The sequence below is a fragment of the Antechinus flavipes genome, chromosome 1 (genome assembly GCF_016432865.1).
Source record: "Antechinus flavipes isolate AdamAnt ecotype Samford, QLD, Australia chromosome 1, AdamAnt_v2, whole genome shotgun sequence".
NCBI lineage: Eukaryota > Metazoa > Chordata > Mammalia > Dasyuromorphia > Dasyuridae > Antechinus > Antechinus flavipes.
In genome coordinates, this window is record NC_067398.1 from 219,619,562 (window position 1) to 219,646,463 (window position 26,902).

Here is a 26,902-nt window from a genome sequence, read left to right on the forward strand (position 1 = left end):
AATGATGCCCATTAATTGGGGAATAGCTGAACAAGCTGTGGTATATAACAGTGACAGAATACTATTGTGCCATACTAATAATATTTTAAATATACAGTTTACATTTCCACCTATAAAATATAATTTTGTTTTTCTCATTGAGTCCATTGTAATTAGATTTTGGTTCTTTTGCATTTTGCAGGACAAATTTTCTATTAAGATCAAGTCTTTTTTAAATAAAATTCTGAAATTTGCTGATTACTTTTTTTTTTTTTTTTTTTGCCGAAGCTATTGAGGTTAAGTAATTTGCCCAGGGTCATACAGCTAGGAAGTGTTAAGAGTCTGAGACCAGATTTGAACTCAGGTCCTCCTGACTTCAGGACTGCTGCTTAATCCACTGCACCACTCTAGATATGGTATTCTCATCTGCAACTCTATTTGTTTTGGTTTGTTTGTTTATTTGTTATTTTGCTCTTTGATTTTTAGTGTTCCAAGGCTTGCAGTCTTTTAATATAGCTATTGTTGCATTAGGTCTTGTGTGATTCTAATTGTATCTTTACTATATTTTATTCCCCTCCCTAATTGCTCATAATATTTTCTCCTTTACCTAAAGATTTAAGAATTTGTCTATAATGCTTCTGTAAGTTTTCCTTGTAGGAGCTCTTTCTCGTGATCAATGAATTTTTTTTTCTACTTCCCCTATTTAGTCTCACACTTTAGAAATTTTTCTTTACTTATTTCTTATATTACTGCATTAAGATACATACATACATATATATATGTATATATATATGTATATATATATATATATATATGTGTGTGTGTGTGTGTGTGTGTGCGCATGTGTATACCGTTTTTTCCCGATAATAAGACACTGTCTTAATATTTTTTTGGACAGAAAAACACCAGAGGGCTTATTTTCAGGGGAGGGCTTATTTTAATGAACATTGACAGCAATTTTAATAAACAGGTAAGTGTGAACAAAAAAAAAAGTACCTTTATTCAATAATGATCATGTCATCTTCTTCAACAACATTGTCATAAGTGTCCATATCCTGAATTCCGTCCTGGATGTCTTGCACCTCTATTTCCTTCAGAAGAAGTGGCCCCAATCTGTCATGTCCAGCAATATAGCTCTCTTTAAGTGAACATGTCTTGTCCAGGTAACCTGCTCGTAGTGCCTTGGCGACACAGCTGTCAGTAAGTTTATCCCATGACTTCTTCACCCAAGTCACGACTTCTTGCAAACAGGGCTTCACAAAGTTTCCACGCTGATTTCTTTCCATTCTATTTTCAATGTAGTCATTGACTTCCATATGCAAATGGTCCTTGAATGGCTTGTTATTGCAATATCAAGGGTCTGAGATAGGCAGTCATTCCTGCAGCAATCATTACTCGATCTATTCTTCTCTCTGCAAGGAAGTTCTTCATTTCTTTAGTGTGGTGAGTGCTGGCTGAGTTCTTCTTTTATCCCCCATCATGCCCCTTTTATCCTCCATCATGCCCCCTCACTCCCACTTACATACCGGGTTTTTATGTTGTCCTGCCTCAGCTCTCCTCCGTGGCACTGCTCTCAATGGCACCAGCAACCAATTCAATAGGGAAGAACAGGATGATGCGCTATGCTGCTGAAGTGTGGCCCTGTACAAGAAGGGATTCTTACACTCTTGAAGAGTGCAAAAGCAATGAGAAAGGCACACTGCTGACTGTGGGCACTTATACAAAAGCAGAATTAATGGTTTGGGGTTCTAGATCATAGGGAAGAACTGAAGAACTTAAAGCCAGAGGTACTACTCCCTCATGCCAGGATTAGAGATGATTAGATGATTACACTAAAGAGTATATATGATTACACTAAAGAGTATATATATGCATAGCTGGAACTGAAGTGTCTTATCAGCTGAGGGTCCCAATCTCCCCCAATTCAGACTCTTGACTCCCTACATAGTCTGGGAGGTAAAATTTTCTGTGATTATAACTAAGGTCACTTATCAACCCAGCTAGTCCCAAGGTTTCTGTTTCAGCAGACCTGACCTGGATGTGTTTTCAATTCACAAATATCAAACTTTTATGGAGATCTTTCTTAAGATTTTCTCTTGTAGTCTCAGCAAGACCACTATTCTGGCCCAATTCTCATTTATTTTTATTATTGTTTCTTTGCCCTTAGGTGCTACTTTTTCTTGTTTGTGAAAATAGGTCTTGGGAACTTGGATTTTTCTGACCTAATTGGCCATCTTCCCAGAATCCTCCAAACTTTACCATTCTTAAAATAATGTTTATTTAGAATTGCTATGCCCTCAAACAATTATTCTATTTCCCCCCTTTTTTTGACAGTTAAACTTCTAGAAAATGTTTTTCTTTATCAATTATACTTCTCTAAATTCTGTTTTTTCCCTTTATTTTCCAACCTCATTATTTAATTGATCTTTTAAGCTGCCAAAAATCCCTAAATTGCTAAATCTCATAAAGTTTTCTTAATCTTCATCTTTCTTAACATCCAAACCATATTTAAACTTTTGAACAGTCAGCCTCTCATAGAAACACTTTCTTTCCTAGATTTTTGTGTTATTTTGTTTCCTGCTATTCATCTAATTGCTCCCAAGAATCTTTGACCTATCATGTATATTTCTTGAATTGCTGATGTATGTGTACATTCTTTTCCTGATTTTTCCCTTTTCTCTTTATTCATTCTCCTTGGTGACATCATCATCTCTTATGGTCCTGAATTTTATTTCTATATAGATTACTCCAAGTTTTACTTAGGATGGTTTTAAATTTCACATGAGCAATAATTCCTTATTACAACAAATTGGACATTTTAAATGGAAAATTGGTACCTTAAATTCAATATATCCAAGATAGAATTTATCATTTTAAATCCTAAACACAAGCCTCTCCTGAACTACCTTATTTCTTTGAAGGACAAAAATATCTTTTTTTTTTAAGTTATCCTGAATCAAACTTTTGAGGTTATCTGATGTCTTATTCTTTTTTCACTCCACATGTCCAAATAGTTGTCAACACTTGTTACCTCCAAGAACAAAGATTACCTCTTTTTGGCAATTAAAAAACTTCATAACCTTATTCAAAACTATATAGTTTCATGAATTGGTTTGATAAAACAGGAAAATATAGTGGTTTACATAATAAGCCTTACAACTTTTATACTTTTATATATTGAAATTTTAAAAAAAAATTTAAGTATATATATATATATATATATATATATATATAGTTATTTCAAATAGTCTAAAATAATGGTGATTTATAGGACTGATATAATGTAGTTTTCTTATTATTCCTTTGACTAAATTTATTTTCTCTTTGAATTTTTCTAAAATCATATTTACTATTCCTGCCTTTTTTAACTTAATAAATTCTACTCTTGATCTTTATTATTATGTTTATGTGTATCCCTTGTTTCCTATCTTTCCTGACTCTTCTGCTTTACTTCTTCCTCTCCTATTACTTAATCTTAACCCTCTGAGAATCCTGACCTTATCGTCCCCCCATTCTTTCCCCATTCCTGTTAATCTGCATACTCTATCCCCTTTGCCTTAATGTGTACATCCTATTATATCTGCTTTATCCTATTCACTCACTCTTATTTCTTTATGAATTTAGAAAATTGTTTATTATCTTCTAAATGCAAGTTGACCTCTCTTTAGTCCTGACCTGAGTATGCATACCTCTACTCCTCCCCTATAATTCCCCTGTTGTTGCTGTTGTTGTTGTTTTACAGGATTTGGTTTTTTTAGAATCAAATCATTTTCAGCTCTTCCTCAAACTTTTTTTCAAACTATCTAATTACTAATGAGAATCTCTAAAAAAGGGTAACATTTCCATATATAAAACATAAAATGTTTGAACTTAGTCCTTTATAATAAGCCTTTGATGTTTACCTTACATTTCTCTGTGATCTTATATGTCAAATTTTCTATTTTCTGCAAGCCCAATTCTTTTGCTCTTTTATATATGGTATTCCAAGAACCAGGACTTTTTAGTATAGTTGTCACAAGGTCTTTTGTAATACTAATTGCAGTTTTGCTGTATTTAAGTTGTTGTTTTGGTTTGTCTTTTTTCTTGTTACTCATAACATTTTCTTCTTGACCTCAAGATTTCAGTTTGGTTGATATTCCTGTAGTGTAAAGAGCTAAAATTCTGAATTGATGCACTGAAGTTGGACAACCGAGCACTTAAGGCTAATTACCAATTGGACAATACTCTATTAGCATATGCTTGGAAAATGGCCCTTCCCACTATTCTGTGCTGGTTCAATCTTTTGGTGTATACAGAGAATTGTGGGAAGAATTTAGGGGTGGAGTAAGACAAACCAGAGTCACTTTGGCAGTAGACAAGGAAGAAGGAGGTCATGGACATCCTGTGTCCATCCAATTCACTTCTACCCCTAAAGACCAAGGACTTTTGCTTATCCTGAATCCAGCTGATTCTAAGGTATCCAGGATGCTAACTTGGTCTTCACACTGTAGATTTTCCTGCTATTCAGTAATTTTAAAAATTTCTATTTTCCTCTCTTATTCTAACATTTCAGAACAATTTCATTAATTAATTTCTTATATTATTGTATTGATTCTTTTTTATCATTTCTTTCAGATAGATTGTCCCAGTTGCATACAACTTTATTCTCCCCAGTAGTAATCCCTTTCTTTCATCAGGTTGCTTCCTGGCTGATTGGTCATGTCTGGGTATTGAACTTCTAAAGGCTCTCTGGGTATAGCATTGACTGCCATCATGCCCCAAGTATTTTTTGTTTTGGGCCCTTGTCCCATTTTCCTGAATCAGTCTACATTCTGAAGCCTCTGTTGCATTTTGGACATAGGGTTTTGGGTCTTCTTCTCCCACCCTGTTTTCTCACTTTGCCTCTATGCCAATATTGCGCTTTCAAATGCCCTACTTTACCATATTGAAAGCATTGATGAGTCTCTGTGGAAGTCCTTTCCCAAAAGTAACCCTGTCTTTTCATGTTCGGATCTTGGGAAGTCTGCATCATAGCCTGGGTATAAAAGGTATTTGTGCCCACTGAGGCACAGCACCTTATGATCTTCTCTAAAGGAGCATTCTTGTGTAGTCCTAGTATAATTCTTCTATAAACCTCATTAGCATTTTCTTTAGCAAGTTGCCTTATCAGAATGTCTGCTACTGAATTTTCACCAATCATTCATATGACAGCTGTCTGCAAACAACCCACAAAATCAGCAAAAGGTTCATTTGGTGCTTGTGCAATTTTTGTGAAGGCTTCTCCCTTGTTGTTTTAACCAGGAAGAAAAACCCATGCTTTGATAGCAGCAGCAGCAATTTGCTCATATGCTGCTATGGGGTTATTAACCTGTACTGAAATGTCTGCATAAGAACCTATACCTGTTAGTTGGTCATAGGTGATTGAGTATTAACTCCACTTTGACTATTTTGTTGGGCTTGTATCCTCACTATACAGAGCTCACTATATTCAGAAAGCCCCAACAAGTTTTGTCCAGGTTCTAAGCATGTCCTTGCTTAGAGATTTCCAGTCTCTATGGGTTAAGACTTCATAAACCAAATTCTGTAATAACATCTTAACATAAGCTGATGTAGCCCCATAAAGAATGCAAGCCTTTTTCAGGTCTTTGAGGATTTCTCTATCAAAGGGAGTGTGTCTTATACTTTCTTGACCTGAAGAGCTAAACTGTTGAATCACAGGATACAATCCTACTTTAAAATCAGCTAAATCCTGCCCTTCTTCTGTGGCTTTAAGTAGTGCCTTTTGCAATCTAGTCATAGGAGGGGGTGATTGCTGTGTGAGGATATGCTGCTGATATCACTGCCTCTCCCACTACTCTTCCTCCCTCCTCCATCCTGGAAGTTGAAGTTGATGGGCATGTCAATAACCAGTGCCAGTTTAGGTGGGGTTGAAGCTTCCTTGTGAGAGCAAGAATCACCACACCCTTCAGGTTCACTTATCTCCTCATGCCCTCTGGTGATATTGCCATTAATCTGTCCTTTGTCTTCCTCTTTTTCCTCACACTACCTCATCTGGCTGTTCTTAAAACTTTTCTTTTTTCTATAACTTTCAGGATTCTTTAAGGACAGTTGTATTAAGTTGTATATATAGAATGTTTCTTTGGTAATTGAATCAGGACCTTTATCATTGTAGTATTCACGTAGTTGATCTCCTACTAGTTTTCAATTATCTGTGCCTATATTTAAAATACTCATCCTATTTCCTAGTCACAGGGGACTTCTTCAGTGAAATTAGAGTCCTTGGTCCACATGCTGGGCACCAAATGTGAAGACCCAGTTAGCACCCTGGATACCTTAGAATCAGCTGGAGTCAGGATAAGCAATGTCATTGGTCTCTATTTTTGGTCTTTGGGGTAGAAGTAAAGGGAATGGATGCAGGATCTCCACGACCTTCTTTCTCCTTGTCTACTGCCAAAGTGACTCTGGCTTGTCTTACTCCACTTGCTAATCCCTTCCATAATTCTCTGTATACACCAAAAGATCAAACCAGCACAGAATAGTGGGAAGGGCCATTTTCCAAGCATATGCTAACAGAGTATTGTCCAATCAGTAATTAGTCTTAAGCACTCGGTTGTCTGACTCCAGTGCATCAACTCAGAGTTTCAGCCCTTTACAAACCATAATCAGGATTAACAGGAACTAGCAGCTTCCACTTTAAAGGATTGAAGGGTCTGAGATTTGATACTCAAAAGGACAAAGGAGCTTGGACAGCAGCCAAGAATCAACTATCCAGCAAAACTAAGCACTATCTTTTTTTTTGGGGGGGGGGTAGATATTCAATGAAATAGGGGGGGTTTCATTATTTTAATGAGCAGATCAAAGCAGACCAGAAAATGTGATCTTCAAATACAGTACTCAAGAGAAACACAAGAAGGTAAGAAGGAAAGAAAGAAAAAAAAAATTAAAGGCCAAAATATTTACTTCCCTACATGGGAAGATGATATGTGTAACATTTGAGAAATGCATCTTTCTTAGAGAATGTAGGTATAAATTGAATTTATTGTGATGAAATAAAAAATTTCAGGATACAAAATAAATCAATATGAATCAATAGCATTTCTATGTTACCAACAATGTCCAACAGCAAAAGATAGAAAAAAGAGAAATTCCTTTTGAAATAATTGCAGAAAATATAAACTATTTGTAAGTCTACCTGCCAAGACAAAGTCAGGAAATTTATGAACATAAATACAAAACACTTTCCACAAAAATAAAGTCAGATGTAATCAACTGGAAAAATATCTAGTGCTCATGGGTAGACTGGACTAATATAATAAAAATAGTGATACTATCTAAATTAATCTACTTATTCAGTGTCATACCAATCAAACTACCAAGACATTATAGAGCTATAAAAAATAACAAAATACATTTGGAAGAACAAAAAGTCAAGAATTTCAAGAGAATTGATAGAAAAAATACAAATAGCCTAGCTGTACCAAACCTAAAGCTATATTATAAAGCAGGGGTTTTCAAAACCATTTGATAATGACTAAGAAATAGAATAACTAATCAGTGGAATGTTACCTTCACAAGACACAACAATAAATCACTAGTAATTTAGTGTTTGATAAACTCAAAGACTCCAGCTTCTGGGATAAGAATTCACTATTTGACAAGGAGTAATGCATGGTGAAAGAGGGTATTTGTATAAGTGAAGACAAAGAAAAAGGAGATGATGAAGAGCAGGATTGAAATCTATAGTGATTTCAGTTTAGTTAGAAGGTCTAGTTTGGCTAGGAATTATGAAGCGGTTTGATAGACTATGCGTGTAGTAGCAGAATGGTCTCAGATTGAGAAATACTTTAAATGTTCCAAGCAGTTTGAGTTTTGTCTGAGGCAATAGGGAGCAATTAAACATTTTGAAACAAAATGTTGGCTGGAGCAGACCCTGTACTCTTTTGCAGGTTCTGACTCTAAGGACTTTTACCCTGTTCTTTCCCTCAATATGCATGTGATTAGAAGAACTAGACCTTGAAATTCTCAGGCAGAAATTTTGTTCTCTGCATTGTTTCCTCTTAACAGTTCCAGATGGGACTATATAAGTAAGAAAAGGATATTTAAATACTGGCTCAGATTCAGCTGTTATACAAAAGTCCTCTGTTGTAGGTGTGTGTACATGTACTTAAATATGTTTGTATGGATTCATGTATATGTTTTTTTGTTGTTGTCATTATTAGAAATTATCTTACTGGCAACTCTCAGCTTATTTCTCTGGTTTATAACCATTTTGCTTTCTTGGCACTGTTTTCCATAATTGTACACAGGCTAGATTTGGCCAGACCCTTCATATCTTTATCATCTTTGTTGCAAAATTATTAGATGTGAAATATTGGACCATTCGTGTTGGAATCCTTATAAATTGTTAAGTCATTAGAGTTGATAAAGACAATAATTATCTAATTTAGCATGGTTCAGTATGATTGATCTAATCCTATAAGGAGATGTTATGGGCCAGAAGAAACAAGGTACTAAGTAGAACTAATTGATACAATGCTTGTGTTCACACCTTTACTCATTGGAGTTCACAAATAAACTTTGTAACTTTGTGAATTCACACCTCCCTTAGGTGTGCCTCCAGAAGGAGGAGTCAACCTTTAGGAAATCATATATAAAGAGGCTCTTAGCTTTGGGTTAGTTAGTTACTTCGAGAGTTCAGCTGATTTTAGATTGAGAGGGGAGCATCAAGTGAATTCAGCCAGAAGCCCTCTCTGAGTGAGGAATTTTACTTCAGAACATTGACTGGGGTCAGAGAGGAGCACTCTGGGAAATTGAGAGCTAGAAGCCCTCTCTCAGAGGCAAGACAGATTCAACTTGGCGCTGGCTCTGGAGGCTGAAGAAAGCAGAGGCAGAAGCAAAGGACAAAGCTGCAAGAGTTCTTAGAACCAAGCAGAAAGATAGGTCTCTAAGAATCTAGCTATCCTGGCCCAAGGAAAGAGACAAGACTTGGAAGAAGAAATAAACATTTGCATTTTTATCACCTGGCTGCATTTGGGGTAATTATTGATCTGAACTGCAACTAAGGCTGCCTCCCGAAAACCTCCCGGAGAAACCTGCTCTCTCCCAGAGAGAACTATATTATTTTTAAAAGAAGAAAATCACCACACATTCATTCTTTACTTGGGTTTTCAAATATACAGTGATTTTTAAATTTTTAAATTATTCATTTGGAATTTGTATGGAATTTATTTATTTATTTATTGCCTACTTTTCAGTTTGCTTAGAAGTTTTTATTAAATAGAGTACCTCAGATGTTTTTATTTATCACACATGAGACTGTTATGAACATTTGTTTCTATGTTTTGATAATCTAATGTACTTCATTGTTCTACACATGCACACACACATACACACCATACATTTCACATGTTTATGTTCCTATCCACTGGCATATGTATGGATATATATTTACTTTAAAACTATTTTTACTCGAAATTAAAATCTAACAGTTTGGCTTTCAAACAAAGCCAGAGAAAATAGGAATTAGTGACCTGGAAGATAAAAAGAGAGATCCTGATATAGGTTGTTGTTTTCACTTATATAAATGCTTCTCTCACCATCCCCTACTTCTCTCCTTTAGAATGCTTAGGTTTCTTCACCATAGATGTCATTCCCTCCAGGAATGCTTTTCTTATTCTTTCAATTGTTAATTACATTCCACTTAAATTAGCTTACATTAAGTTTTCTGTTTCTGTCATCTAAATGTGTTTCGCTGACTTTCTATACAAATCTGGTAACTAGATTTTCTGATATGAAAATGTTTTCTTAATGTGCATCTTTTTCCTTTCTCCTTGGTATTCTGTTTCTTTAATATATATACACATACATGCCATATATATACACACTCACGTGTGTGTGTGTGTGTGTGTGTGTGTGTGTGTGTGTGTGTGTATAACCTTCCAGGCCCATACATTAGTCATAGATTTCATACAGCTAAGTGTTGGTGTTATTTTTGACAAAAAAATAATGTTAATATTAAATGAGATATTACCTATTTTCTGTCATTCTTCTGAACAAAACTAGTAATGTCCTTGCATTCCTATTCTTGGAGACATTGGCTTTCAATTAGATTGAGCTAAATTCCCACTCTGGGAGCTGCCTGTAAACAAAGCCAGCTTGAGCCTGATCAGCTGCCAAAGTGACTTTTGATATCTTTGTGTTCCTCATTGGGATTTATGGTATTTGATCATGAGTGATGGGAAAAATAAAGCAAAAACAAATAAAAAAAAAAAAAAGTGGCTTTCCTTGTCTGAATTGCCAAGAATAATAGGGATCTCATGACCAGGCCTTGCTACCTAATATGACCCTCTCCCCCATTTCTCCTAAAAGTATAAGAATCTTTCCTGTAAATCTCCTGAGAGGACATTTCACAGGGTGATGGTTTTACTTCCCTGTGATGCCTATATTCCTCCACTTATATGAGTTTGATGCATTTCAGGACTTGACACTTATAAATTCTTTTAATAAGATCTTAAGTCATCTTTTTGTGTTGTTTTGTTTTATAGATTTTTATTTAAAAACATCTGATATCAAAACTTTTATAAATGACTTTTCTTTATCTTCTCAGAATTTCTGGATAACTTTATTGTTATTTCTTCTTATTCCTACTATGTAACTGCTGATCTAGCTTTTTGTATGTTCATTAGGAAGTTTTATCTTTCCTTTTTCCTTTCTTTCCAACTTTGAAACCATTTTAATTAAAATTTCAAGATTCCAATCTTCTTTATTGTTCCTCATTATGCACAATGTAGACTTGGCCAGAAACCTTTTCACCTCTGTATTTTATGTCATGCCATTGTCATATATCCTATGTTTTCATAGTATTTTCACAATACAAGTCAGATTATGTTTCTGTTTTTTCTTTGTTTCCCAAGAACCTTGCATAGAGAAGATGTTTAATATATTGGATTTGTCTAATTACATTTCTATCAGGTAATATTAAATTAATTTTGAAAGTTTTCCTAAGATTAGTTTCCTATTCTAAACTTCAAGTATTTCCAGTTTTGTTCAAGAAATATTTCCAAGTCATATTATTTCCAAATATTATCTTAAGACTTAGGTCTTAAAGGATATTTTTATATTATCAGTATTTAGAGGAATTGAAAATTTTGGATTGATAGTACTTCTACTATATTACAACTTATATTTTAATCAAAGTTGGGCATTGAGGGTTTTACTACAGTGCAAATGGTATCATTATAGTAGGTTCTTAATTGGTGAAGGAAAAGATTACGCTTACAAAAACAAATGGAAACATTTTTCCAAAAAAGAGTACAAGAAAAACCATAATGCTAGTATTTAAATATTTCAAAATTAAATTAAATAATTTATTTAATATTAATTTTAAATTAATATTTAATTTAATTTATTTAATTATTATTTAAATTATTAAATTAAAATTATTTAATTGATTTAAATTTAATATTAAATAAATAATTAAATTATTTTCAGATAATTTTTTGTTGTTTTAAAACTCTAAATGGCTATAATTTTTGAGTCTTAGATAATTCTAATGTGCAAGGAAATATTATATAAGAAATTTCAAAACAAAGGTTCATTGTAATATTGAAGCCATGGACTTGACCATTGGGATTAAAATCTATCCACATTGTTACATGCACTTAACTTCAAGAATTTTTTTGGATATCATGCTGCCATAAACAGAAATGGAATATGAAAGGCAAGGCTGATGCACATGGAGATTTGTAATATTACTTAAAATGAATAACTCAAAACAAAAAGTGCTGATTGGCTGAATGAATATTCTAATCAAAAATATTATCTCAGTGTTTGAATTTAGAAGGATGATTTCTCACAGTAGTAGAGATGTTTTCCAACAACAAATACAGTATGTGTCATCACATAAAGTAAGACTTTCAGTTTCAATATAGTATGAAAAATACAGCAACTCTCCTTGATATTTGATCTTTAAAGTCCATGTAGCAAGCTTTGCTTGCTTTTCAGAGTTAACACATTAGAGGAAATATAAATACAACTCAACTGTATATTCTGACCAAATCACAGATGTAAAAAAAAAAAAAAAAAAAAAAAACCTTTATATCAGGAAGTTTAATTATTCCCAATTTTAAATGATGTATGAATTGCATTCTAATATATTATATAAATCTGTTGTAAGATCCTACCAATGATTAAAGATATATGGGATAATATTGTTCTATAATAATTTACACAAGTGGACCCAAAACTGAATTCATTGCTAACAACCACCAAATCAGGAAGATAGGAATATATTTCCCTTCCAGTATTCCTCAGATAGTGAGTTGAGAGGTTATTTTCCAATTTAATCCTAATGATCTAATCTGTTATTTTGTAACTCTCTCAATTTCAGCTTTCACCTGTGTCATAGTCATATAAACTCCCAACTTATCTCCTTCTGCAGTGGGGGATTCATATCAGGAATTCAGGGCTGGTTCTGCATTGGGGAAGTCATCATCATAATTGACCATATCAATAAGAAAATCAACAGCAATCATATGATTATCTCAAAAGATGCTGAAAAAGCTTTTGAAAAAATATAATACCCATCCCTAATAAAAACATTAGTGAGCATAAAAATGAAAGAGTATCAATTAAAATGAAAAATCACTATCTATCCAAAGCTATTAAGAAGCATTATCTGTAATGGGGACAAGCTAGAACCCTTATCAATAAGATTGGGGGAAGCAAGGATTTCCATTATCAGTATTAATTTTTCAATACATTACTAAAAATGTTAGCTATGGCAATAAGAGAATAATAATAAAAAAAAAGGAATTTGAATAGGCAGTGAGGAAAAAAAAAACATACTTTGAAGATGTATTGATTTTATCTTACTTAGAGAACCCTAGAGTATCAATTAAAAATTATTTGAAATAATAAATTTAGCAAAATTGCAGAATATGGAAGAAATTAACATAAATTATTACCATTTCTTTATATGACCAACAAAACCCAACAGTAGCAAGAGATAGAAAGAAAAATTCTATTTAAAATAGTTGTAAACAATATAAAATACTTAGGAGTCTATTTTCCAAGAAAAACACAGATCCTATATAAACACAAGTAGCAAACACTTTGTACACAAATGAAGTTAGATCTAAACAAGGGATAAAAGATCATTTGCTCATGGGTAGGTTGAGACAATATAATAAAGAAGACAATTCCATCTAAAGAAATTTATTTATTAAATGCCAAGCCAATCAAACTACCAAAAAAAAAAAATTATCTGATAGAGATAGGAAAAAAATCATTTTGAAGAACAAAAGGTCAAGAATATCAAGGGAATTAATGAAAATACCACCAACAAAGTAATGGTGATGTCACATTTCAAACTGTATTCTAAAACAGTAATTATCAAAATTATCAGGTGCTGACTAAGAAACACTAGTGGATCACTGGAATGAACTTGGTACCAAAACTTGGTAGTCAATGACCAGAGTAATCTGGTGTTTGATAAACCCAAAGACCAAGATTTGGAAATAAGACCTTACTATTTGAAAAAAAAAAAGACTTCTGGGAAAACTAGAAAACAATGGAATACAAACTAGGTGTAGACCAACATCTTACTCCATATACCAGGATGAAATAAAAATTGATGCATGATTTAGATATAAAAGATGACTCAATGGGCAAATGAAGAGCAAGAGTATCTGTCATAGTTGTGACCAAACACAACTCAAGACCAAACAAAAGACAGAGCATCACAACTGCAATATAGATCATTTTACTATATTAAATTAACAAGTTTTTGTACAAAAATAACTACAATAATATAAACAAAATTAGAAGGAAAGCAGAAAGCTGGGAAATAATCTCTACAGCAAGTGTTTCTGTCTGTTAAAGGCCTCATTTCTGAATTATAGAAGGAACTAAGAATTTAAGACATTCTCTAATTGATAAATGGTCTAAGGATATGAACAGATAGTTTTTAGATAAAGGAATTAAAACTATAAACATATGAAGAAGTTTTCTAAATTTCTTTTAGAGAAATGCAAGTTATAACAACTGTGAAACAACTCTGAACAAATTATAACAACTCTGAAACAAACCTGACACATATCAAATTGATTATTATGAGGAAAGTAATAAATGTTGTTGAATATGTGGGAAAGTTGGAACATTAATATGCTCATGCTGGAGTTTTGAACTGATCCAGCAATTCTGGAGGGTAATTTGGAACTAGACCCAAAGGCCAACCAATATATACTCTTTGTTCCAGCAATGCCAATTCTGAATCTATATCTCAAATAGATCATAAAAATGGGAAGAAGTTGTTAGAGTTCAAATGTTGGCGTTCTTGTTCTTCTCAAAGCACAGCCGGTTTAGAGGCTTAGAGCCCTTCGGATGTCTCCAAATCCAAAGGTTCTGTCCTTTAGCCTCTGCCTCTGCTTTCTTCGGCCTCAAACCAACACAGAGATGGAATGTCTCTCTTTTCTCCTTCTGGGGAGCCCAGCCACCAACTTGCCACAGAGAGAGGGCTTCTGGCGTAGCTCCACTGAAATCCGTCAAAGTGTTCTCTGCACCAGAGTCGCTCCTCTCGAGTCCAGCGCGACCAGCCAGCCAAGAGGAAAAAATGTATTCTGCCATAGAGCCCTCATCGCTGGCCTTTTATCTGACTCTTCTGAGAGAATGGGATTATGGGTTTTCTCCCATAGTGCTCTCTGGCCCAATGAGCTTTAAGGGAGGTGTGGACTCCCTTGAAGTTAGAAAGTGTACTTTGTGAAGCTAGCATACTTGTGGACTCCAATGAGTAAAGGTGTGAACACAAGCCTTGTCTTAATTAGTTCTACTTAGTACCTTGTTTCAGATTCTGGCCAAAACATCTTCTTGTAAGATTAGATCAACTCTAATTAGTTAGCAGTTAGTAAGGATTCCAACAAGAAGTTGTCAAAAATAGTGGATCTTTTTGTAGTACCAAAATATCAGAAATTGAGGAGATACTCATCAATTGGGGAATAACTGAACAAGCTGTGATATATGCATGAAATGGAAAATTATTATGCAATAAGAAATGATGAAAAGGCAGACTTCTGAAAAAGCTGGAAAAACTTGAACAGAGTGAGGCAAAGTGGAATGAGTAGAACTAGAAATACTTTGTACAAAGTATTAGCAACAATTGGGTGATTATAAACTGTGATTTATTAAGCTCTTCTCAGAAACATAATGATCCAAAATAAATACAAAGGAATTTTGAAGACAAATTCAATCCATAACCAGATAAAGAACTGGTGGACTCAGAATATGAATTGAAGTATTTTTTTTTCATTTACTTTATTATATATTTTTTCCTATTCATCTGTTTCTTTCTTTCAACTGTGATTAAGGTGGGAATATATTTTAAATCATGACAAATGTTTAAACTAAATTAAATTGCCTACCATATTTGGATAAAAGAAGAGGATTCTGAGAAAAAAGGAGGTGTAATGTTCTGGTTGACTTTCTGGAGGTCTTGGTGCCAGTCTTGGTTTCAGCAAAATAATCACCACAAGAATGGTCAGGAATAAAGTCCAAAATCTTTATTATCTACTTCACAGTCTGTCATTATCTCCTTCCCAGTCTGTCTCCTTTGCTTGAGGCTGGCTAGCTTTCTGGAGGCCCTCTAGAATGGGTCTTGGTCTCAGTGGAGAAATAGAGGAGGCAGGAGAGCCACCAGAGGGTGGTCCAACATGCAATGTCTGTTGCTGACTTTGTCCTCAGCTTATATACTCTATTACAATTACATCATTACAGTATACTGATTATAAACAATTATTATATCACCAGGGAATCATTATTTGTTGTAAGATTAAATCAATCATACTGAGCTAGAGAACTCACAAGATAAACTAGATAACCATTGTCTTATCAATCCCACTAAGTTAACACCGTGTTGTAAGAATCCTTGTTTCAAGTACATTTCTCCAGAAATATGGCCCCATTACAAGGATGAAGGAAAACTTGGAACTCAAAATCTTGTAAAAATGAACTCTATCTTTTTTTTTTCTTGATATGTAACCAAGTTAAAAGTAAAATATTGTTTTGTTTTGTTTTTAAGAAAATCTTTGCCTTCTCACACTATGTCTACATCTATCCCTAGATTAGCTTTTGTACTATTACTCTCATAGGATTGTGCCAGAATCAATTCATACTTGCTCTCTAGATAACAATTTTTAAAGTTTTCTAAATTTGCCTTTATGCCATGGAAATAGCAAAACTTGTGAGTATTGATTTATTGTCTAGATTTAAGAAATTAATGGAATAAATATTGATAATGGAAATCAAATTTGAAAGTGTCTTGTCCTTTAAAGAGTTGGCTGATAAATATTTATGAGAATCCTGCAAGATATTCCATCTCCCCTCACCATTCTTTTGTACTGCAGTCTGTCGTGAATGCAATGGAATTTCTTTTCCTATCTCTTTGAATGTTTTACTTCTTTCAACATACAACTTAAACACTACCTTTTATATTAAACCTCTTTGATATCCAAAGTCCTAGCTTGAGTTACAGTCCTTCCCCACAGTGCCTTGTAATTTTTTTGTATATGCTCAATATTTACTTATGTGAATGTCTTCTGCCATATTAGATTGTAAGCTTTTTGAGAGCAAAAATTATTTTTTCCTTTAATTTTTCCATGTCTAGCACTTAGAATTGTTCTTATCACATAGTAGATATTTCATAAATAATTGTTGACTGATTGTTGAATGGAACTTTAAATCAACAACATAAAATATCTGTTTCGGTATTTGAGAACATACATCTAGAGTTACTTGCTCTCACCAAAATAAACATGATTAAATATCCAATTTCACATAACAAGACAAAGGAAAACTAAAAGATATTTAAATTACATATAAATAAAACAAGTGCAATATGCATATAAATTATATATGTATAAAATATACATGTAGAGGGGCAGCTAGATGGCACAGTGGGTAGAGTACCAGCTCTGAAGTTAGAATGACCTGAGTTCAAATCTGGTCTCAGAAATTTTACACTTCCTAGCTATGTGACCTTGCGCAAGTCGCTTAACCCCAATTGCCTCAGCAAAAACAAATAAATAAAATATACATGTAATACATACATACCTACATATATATATATATATATATATATATATATATATATACACATACACACACACATACCAATAGATAGGCAGTAAAATACAAAAAAAAAATAAAAGTTTGAAATTCAAATATTGTAAAATTACAAATAGTCCATTGTAAAATATATATTTGTTCATAAGTATTTGGAAAGTGTTGCTACTATTACAAAAACATTATATCCTTTATTTCCCAAGCATTACATATGTAAACATTCTCCCCACAGATCTTCTCTGGTTATATCCTGCAAAATGTTCAAAATAACCTTCAAATATAAAGATGCTATTCACTTTTCACACCTGTAATCCTTACTTTCTGACCTTTCTCTGTAATGACAAATGCATTTTTAGTAGTATACTACCTAGGAGGTCTTTTTAAAAAATAAAAATAAATATATTTAATATTTCCCTTCAAGGTAAAGATGCCAATTAGTTAGATATTTGCATAAATACATTTTATTTGTTGTTGATTCATTTTATTTGTGACTACATTTGGGGTTTTCTTAGCAAAGATAATAGTTTGTCATTTCTTTATTCAGATCATTTTATGAGGAAACTGAGGTAAACAGGATAAAGTGACTTTCTTAGAATCAGATAAAAATCTGAGGCTAGATTTGAATTCAGAAAGATGGGTATTCTTCTGTCCAGACGTGGAACTTTACCCACTGTGCCACCTAGCTGCCCTAAGTGGAAGAATTTTGTTATTACACTACATTTACTTTTCAAAACATCACTCCCCTTCTATATGTTGAGAATTGTACCTTAGAACAAAGGATAAAAAGAAAAAAGAAAAAGGGGTGGGAGAAACCAATTCATCAATAGAGTCCAATAGTATCATCAGTGTTCCATACCCATAGTAATCCACTTCTTTAAAGTTGAAAAATTCCTTTTAAAACTTCTTTTAGGTGGTCTAAAGTAGCTGATTGCAATTACTAGTATTCAGTTTTGTTAGTTGTAATAAAAACTATTCTTTTTGTTCTTCCCTTTTATACTGTAGTAGCTAAGTGTCTCAGTTGATAAGGTGTTGGGTCTAGACTCAGAAAGACCTGAGTTCAAATGTGCCCTCAGATATTTACTAGCAGTGTGACTATGGGAAAGTGATTTAACCTTTGTTTGCCTAAATCTACTAGAGAAAGAAATGACAAATGACTAACATTCTTTGCAAGAAAACCCTATGGACAGTATGATCTGTAGGATGATGAAGAATTAGACATGACTGAAAATGACTGACAACTGTACAAATTAAAACCATTTCTATTCATATGAAAAATGCTCTAAATCACTATTGATCAGAGAAATGCAAATTAAGACAACTCTTAGATACCACTACATACCTCTCAGATTGGCCAAGATGACAGGAAAAGACAAAGATGAATGTTGAAGGGGATGTGGGAAAAGTAGGACACTAATACATTATTGATGTAGTTGTGAACAATATAATTTGAAGGAGACTTTTATTGGAATTTGTTATATACTTAAAAAGAAAAATACCTCTATATCAGAGCTTCAGAAATTCACATACATTCCTCTCTTGTTCTAAAAAGGTATATTGATTGATATTAAGTTCAAAATAAAAAAGAAAGTAAACTAAGAGTAAATGCATATAGACATCTTTTTGACAACATTTTGTTTTTGTAGTAGGTATAGTTATAATAAATAAACAAACAAACAAGCAAACAAATAAATAAATAAATGTCATATTTTTAAGTCAAAATTTCCATTCAAATCTGGTCTTTTCAGCAGGAATGATTGAAATTGGGGCAGCTAGTTGGTGTAGAGGATAGAGCATCAGTCCCGAAGTCAGGAGGACCTGAGTTCAAATCTGGCTTCAGACAGTTAAAACACTTCCAGGTTGTATGAACTGTGGCAAGTCACTTAATCCCAATTTCCCCAGGAAAAAAAAAAAGTGATTGAAATCCCATATCTCATTACATGTCCATTTTTACTCAAAGGATTATACTATGTTTTGCTAGGTATGTAAGTCTTGACTATGATTATAGCTCTTTGACTTTCTGGAATGTCATATTCCAAGCTCTCTGATCCATTAATGTAAAATCTGCTAAATTTTATAGTTATTTTGACTGTAGATCCATGATACTTGGATTGTTTCTTTATGGTTGCTTGCAGTATTTTCTCCTTAAACTGTGAACTCTGGGATTTGACTATAATATTCCTGGTAAATTTCATTTTATGGTCTCTTTCAGGTGGAGATCAATGGGTTCTTGCAATCTAGTTTGGTTTTAGACTATCAGGGCAGTTTTCTTTGATCATCTCTGGAAAGATGACTTCTAGGCTTTTTTGATCATGACTTTGAGGTAGTCCAAATATTTTAAAATTATCTCTCCTATATCTATTTCTCAAGTCAGTTGTTTCTCCATGAGATATTTTATATTGTCATTTTCTTCATTTTTAAAAATTGTTTCATAATTTCTCATAAAGTCATTAACTTCCATTTGCTCAATTCTAATTTTTTAAGGAATAATTTTCTTCAGTGAGCTATTTTACCTCATTTGACCACTTCTAATTTTTAAGAAGTTTTTTTTTTCCTTCAGTGAATTTTTGTATCTTTCTTTCCATTTTGTCAGTTGTACGTTTTAAAGCATTTTTCTTTTTATTGACTTTTTCTACTTCTTTGCCATTTGGCCTAGTCTATTTTATTAAGTACTAGTTCCTTCTCTCTCTCTCTCTCTCTCTCTCTCTCTCTCTCTCTCTCTCTCTCTCTCTGTATGTATGTATGTGTATATATATATATATAATATATATATATATATATATATATATATTTGAGGCTTTGTATATAGAACTTTGACTTTATATTTGATGTGCATCTTTTGATCTTTTTCAATATAGTACCTTTCTGTAGTCAGAAATTTTCCTGTTTTTTTCCTTTTTTTTTTTTTAATCTTTTGATCCCTTGTTAAAGTAGGATATAATATAAAGATCTGGATTTAAGTACCCTGGATTATTCATTGTGAGTGATTACCAGTTCTCTTTTCTTCCCTACAGCTGTGAGAAGGGCCCCTGATTTGATGCACTACTGTTCTTCCTCCTCCTGAGACAGCCATGCAGGACTGTGATCTGGATCAAAATATGGAAAAAAGCAACACAATACTGCCTCAGTGCCAGCAAAGAGACCCTTGCAATCTCCTTCTGACCATTTGTTCTAATCCCTTACTATCTGTATAATGAGATCTCCAGAATCAACTGCTACTATTGCTGCTGAAATAAGTGACTCCATAGCCCTGCTCCTGCTTTGTCATTACCCACGTTATGTTGCCTTAGCCTGCATTACACTGTCTTACTTTCATCCAGGTACTGTGCTCCACTCTTATTGAGGTGCAATAAACCTTTCCTGATGGTCTTCTAAGTTATCTTTGGCTTCTGTGGGCTGAGAGGGCTACTGCACTGCTGCCACTGATTGAGTCATTCTGAGGCATACTTCTGGTTTGCTGCGACTCTGTATGTGATGGCATGCCCTGTGCTTGATGTGTTCCACTGTCATCCTGGTGCAAAAGACATTTCTGATGACATTCTAAATTGTTTGGGACTAGAAAATTGTTTGACTCCATGTTTTTGTGTATTTTATCACTCTAGAATTTGGTTAGCATCAGTTAGCATTTAAAGATAATTAGTTAGGTTTAGAGAGATTGTTCAGATGACTCTCTGTCTTTATCTTCCTGGTTGTGCCTGACATATCTCTTTCATTGATAACTGAATTGAGATATTAGATTTTGTTATTTTTGTTTTAGCTTGAACTTTTTTTTTTTTCTTGTATGTAGTGCTACTTTTGGACTATCTATTTAATTCTCACCCATACTGTTGGACTGGGTTTCAAAAAAAGAAAGTTATTCTGTTTAATGACTATAAGATTGTACTCATAAAGCTATAGCTCATGATCCTCCATCAGAGTATTAGCATTTATTAGATAATAAGTGCAATTAGCCCAAAGAAAAGTCATCTACTAAGATGGTATAGTAAAATACGTAGCTACAAAATACTTTCTCTAGTCCCTTACTTAAATCTGTAGTTCATTCTCCCACAAATAAACAGGTTCAAAAGAAGAATTAGATACAACATAAGACTACATCACAACTGAGGCACAGAGATTAGTATATGTGTCCAAAGCAATTCTCAATTGCCTTTAATACTACAAGGATCTCATACACTTTCTTTCCTAGTGGTATCTTTATGCTATTTCCATCTAGGTATAGAATCTTTTGTGGGTAGTTCACCTAGATGTGCCTATTAGTTCTCCTTTTTGCTGCAGCTTAATAATTGACAATTAGAAGAAATTTTCTCTGTCTCTTTTTTCTTTAAAATAAAGAAGACTTTAAAATATGTATGTTTTATATTATATTTCCCCTCTATCCTTTTCTCCCCCAGCTAGAGAGCACTTTAAAAGCTTTTAAAGAAATGCAGGAATAAAAGACAAAAATCAATTTGTGAAAACTAATCTATACATCAGCAAAATCTGATTTGCAATGTTTCATACTCAAGGCTCCCTATTACTGAAAGGTAACAAAGAGAATTGTTTTCTTATAATTTTTTTGGGGAAACAAGTTTTACTTTTTTTAAAATTTCTTAAACTTTAGCTTTCATTGTTTTGTGTTGGTTGAATTAAAAATATATATATTAATATTATTTTATCTTTTTAGTCATTATTCATTTTTCTACTTCTCCTTAATTTACTGTATAGGAGTTCATGTGATGCTTTCTATGTTTCTCTATTCATAATTTTCATTTGCTATTCCATAGCATCTGTATACCACAATTTGTTTAGTTAATGTGAAATCAATGGATATCTACTATATTTCCAGCTTTTTGTTTCCACAAAAAGTGGCATTATAAATATTTTGATATCCATGTATATATATACATACACACATATTTATACACACATACACATATATATACACACACACACATACACACACACACACACAGAACAGCTTAAATTAAATTTAATTTAAAAAGTGAGGTCCATATAATTAACATACATAATAATTAACAAGTTTAGATTAAGGATATAAAAATAAAAGAAAATAATAATAAATTCCTCTACTAAAGAAAGAACTTTTTTTAACACATAATAAATTGAAAATAAAATGAAGATAGACTAAAGGCAATTCCTGAAGAGAATGTTTATTTATTTTGTTTTTGTTTATTTTGTGTTATTTGAAAACATTTATGTTTTAAGTGTATGTATATGGAGTCCGTAGGTCAAAGGTTCTGCAAAGTTTAGTCACTAAATTTGAATAATTGCAGATGGATTACAAAACTCCATTAGCAACACATCAGTATATCTGTCTTTATGTCTTTCTCAAAATGAGAACAGATTGCCAGTACTAAAGGAAGTAAATATTTCCAAAATGCTAGCTGATGAAGATTCTTAGTTTTATGGGTTCACCTGGACTTATATGACAATAGTCTGCATATGATCTTCAATTAAAAAAGTGAGGTTCATCAGTAAAAAATAATTTTTTCCAATATTTGAGATAGAAGTTTTTATATTATAATGCAAAGCATAGATGTTTCTTTCTTCAAAGTAACTTTTAGCAATTTAAAAGCAAATAATTTCACAATTCTTTCAGTTTCAAAAAGCCTAAACTACAGTGGAGAACAATCAATATAACACCCACAGTTGGCTTTGAATCTGAAGGTCTTTTCTTTTCTTTTCTTTTTTTTCCCCTGAGAATTAGAATGTTATAAAGCAAGAATTTAGTTTGGGATATTTATTTTTTCTTTTTATTTTTTATACCTCACATTCATTTGCAATTTAGTATGACTGATCCTGTTGCATAATGGCTAACTAGCACATAAAATCTTTTTCTTCATTTTATCAAGAGCTGTTGCAATATATCTAGCAGTCATTGAAATGAGCTCCTTAAGAGATGTTCCTTTTGCATGGATACTTGTTGCTATATGTCCATTTTTAAAAACCAAAGAATTAAAAACACAAAAAAGAGATAAATAAGATAAACACATTTGACTAAACTTACAGTATTCAACTGACAGAAAAATAAAGGTAGGGAAACAATCTAAATCCATTTTCATTATATTAAATCTGTTGTTCTGAGTTAGTTTACTATTGGTTGAAGCACATATAAATTCACTTACCACAGAATTAAACTATAGCACAATAAATTTATCTTCCATATAATTAATATACATAATAATTAACAAGTTTAGGTTAAGGATACAAAAAATAAAAAAATAAATAAATTCCTTCTGTTAAAGAAACAACTTTTTTCAACACACAATAAAATGAAAATAAAATGAAGATAGACTAAAGGCAATTCCTGAAGATAATGAGAACTTTCTGGAAATAAACTTAATTTTATTTTATTAGAAATTTAGTCTTAATTGCACATATTTAACCTATGTTAGTTTACTTGCTGTCTAGAGGAGGGGGGTAGGGAGGGAGAAAAGTTTGGAACACAAGGTTTTGCAAAGATGAATGTTGATAACTAACTTTGCATGTACTTTGAAAAAATAAAAAGCTATTATTTTAAAAAGAAATCTTATTAGCAATACTTTTCTTTTGATTTGCTATAGGGAGAAATAGAGAGGAATTTAGTACTTTGCAACTCAGAGAATTTATCTTTGATTTTTTATTATTATTTATAATTTCAGTCTTATAAGTGCTATTTTTTCTTTAAATAAATATTATTGAAATGTTTCTTTAAAATTTATTAATGCATGGACCCACACTTAACACCATATACCAAGATAAGATCAAAATGGGTACATGACCTAGGCATAAAGAACGAGATTATAAATAAATTAGAGGAACATAGGATAATTTATCTCTCAGACTTGTGGAGGAGAAAGAAATTTGTGACCAAAGATGAACTAGAGACCATTACTGATCACAAAATAGAAAATTTTGATTACTTCAAATTAAAAAGCCTTTGTGCAAACAAAACTAATGCAAACAAGATTAGAAGGGAAGCAACAAACTGGGAAAACATCTTCATAGTTAAAGGTTCTGATAAAGGCCTCATTTCCAAAATATATAGAGAACTGACTCAAATTTATAAGAAATCAAGCCATTCTCCAATTGATAAATGGTCAAAGGATATGAACAGACAATTTTCAGAGGATGAAATTGAAACTATTACCACTCATATGAAAGAGTGTTCCAAATCATTATTGATCAGAGAAATGCAAATTAAGACAACTCTGAGATACCACTACACACCTGTCAGATTGGCTAAGATGACAGGAAAAAATAATGATGAATGTTGGAGGGAATGTGGGAAAACTGGGACACTAATGCATTGTTGGTGGAGTTGTGAATGAATCCAACCATTCTGGAGAGCAATCTGGAATTATGCCCAAAAAGTTATCAAATTGTGCATACCCTTTGATCCAGCAGTGTTTCTATTGGGCTTATATCCCAAAGAAATACTAAAGAAGGGAAAGGGACCTGTATGTGCCAAAATGTTTATAGCAGCCCTATTTGTAGTGGCTAGAAACTGGAAAATGAATGGATGCCCATCAATTGGAGAATGGTTGAATAAATTGTGGTATATGAATGTTATGGAATATTATTGTTCTGTAAGAAATGACCAGCAGGATGAATACAGAGAGGACTGGCGAGACTTACATGAACTGATGCTAAGTGAAACGAGCAGAACCAGGAGATCATTATACACTTCAACAACGATATTGTATGAGGACATATTTTGATGGAAGTGGATTTCTTTGACAAAGAGACCTGAGTTTCAATTGATAAATGACGGACAGAAGCAGCTACACCCAAAGAAAGAACACTGGGAAACGAATGTGAACTACCTGCATTTTTGTTTTTCTTCCTGGGTTATTTATACCTTCTGAATCCAATTCTCCCTGTGCAACAAGAGAACTGTTCAGTTCTGCAAACATATATTGTATCTAGGATATACTGCAACATATCCAACATATATAGGACTGCTTGCATCTAGGGGAGGGGGTGGAGGAAGGGAGGGGAAAAATCGGGAACAGAGATGAGTGCAAGGGATAATGTTGTAAAAAAATTACCCTGGCATGGATTCTGTCAATATAAAGTAATTATTAAATAAAAATTTTTTAAAAATTCATTAATGCTTAATAGCTTTTAATTTAACAAAGTAGTGAGATTGTTCTGTGATATACTGAAACTAACAATAAAAACAGTAATTAGAAGATAAACAAATGCATTAAAATATATTGCAGAGAAGTGGTAATACTGGTGAAATTAGTAGAAACATAAATTATCTTTTCTGTGAAAAAATATTATAAACATAGCTTTATTAATGTGTATGTGTTTCCAAAATGGACAAAATTATGTACAATCATACACGGACTTCAAGCTGTGAGAAACTATTTAGATAATTATTGGACACAAAATTTACTTCACAATATTTTTATTTCAACTCCATATATTGTAGAAATGCTTAAAAAAAGCAAATGAAATTATTTAAGAAAGAAATCAATGGAATGAAAGGGTAATAGTCTCCTGCTGTTAAACAAATCCTGAGGCAAAGATGTAATGTTTGTTTTGAAAGCAGGGGACATTGATCCTAGGGCAACATCTTCGAATGAGTTTATTTTGTTTTTACCAAATGATTGGTATGGATGTAATCACTTTATTTGATAAATGTTGAAAGTGAGTGGAGTAGTACTGATTCACATGGCTATTATTAACCTAATTGGCTGAAGGAATTAGTCCCTAATGAACTTCTTAAAATGCTTTTACTAAATATACTGTATGGCATTTAACTTCTATAAAATGTAACCTATAAATAAAAGTTTCTTTTTCTTTTTTTCCCTTTGCATTTAAATTAAGTATTTATTTCTTAGCAATGTTCAACAGTTTTGCAGGCTGTCTGACTAGTAATGATTCCATTTGGTGTACTAGCTTGAGGATACACAATTGGAATACTTTGAACTTGAGAACACATTTCTTTGAAAGAAACAATTTTTTTTGAGTGACTTTGGGAAATAGAATAGTCAGAGGAAATGGATACTAAACTGGAAATGTTTACTTTACAGAGGGTAAAAGTTGACAATTGAGATTATGTTGGTGATTTATTTTTATAGTCTTACTTTTTCTTGTTTACTTTAAAATAATGAATAACTATTAGGACTTCAGTTACTATTTGTTATGGGTTCTTCAATTAATTAATATTCTAACAAAGCAGAGATAAAACAAAGATGATACCAACAAATTAAGTTCATTTTCTTAAAAGTATGCTAAGATATCTGGACAATTCTCTTTGATAATTTCCTGAAAAATAGTGTGTAGGCTCTTTTTCAATCATGTATTTCAGGGAGTTCAATAATCCTTAGATTGTCTCTCTTAGATCTATTTTCTCAGGTTAGTTGTTTTCACAATTAGATATTTTATATTTTTTTCTTTCTTTCTTTTTTTTTTAATTTTTATTTAATAATTACTTTATATTGACACTCATTTCTGTTCCGATTTTTTTTCCCTCCCTCCCTCCACCCCCTCCCCTAGATGGCAAGCAGTCCTTTATATGTTGGATATGTTGCAGTATATCCTAGATACAATATATGTTTGCAGAACCAAACAGTTCTCTTGTTGCATAGGGAGAATTGGATTCAGAAGGTATAAATAACCCGGGAAGAAAAACAAAAATGCAGATAGTTCACATTCGTTTCCCAGTGTTCTTTCTTTGGGTGTAGCTGCTTTTGTCCGTCATTTATCAATTGAAACTCAGGTCTCTTTGTCAAAAAAATCCATTTCCATCAAAATATGTCCTCATACAATATCGTTGTCGAAGTGTATAATGATCTCCTGGTTCTGCTCATTTCACTTAGCATCAGTTCATGTAAGTCTC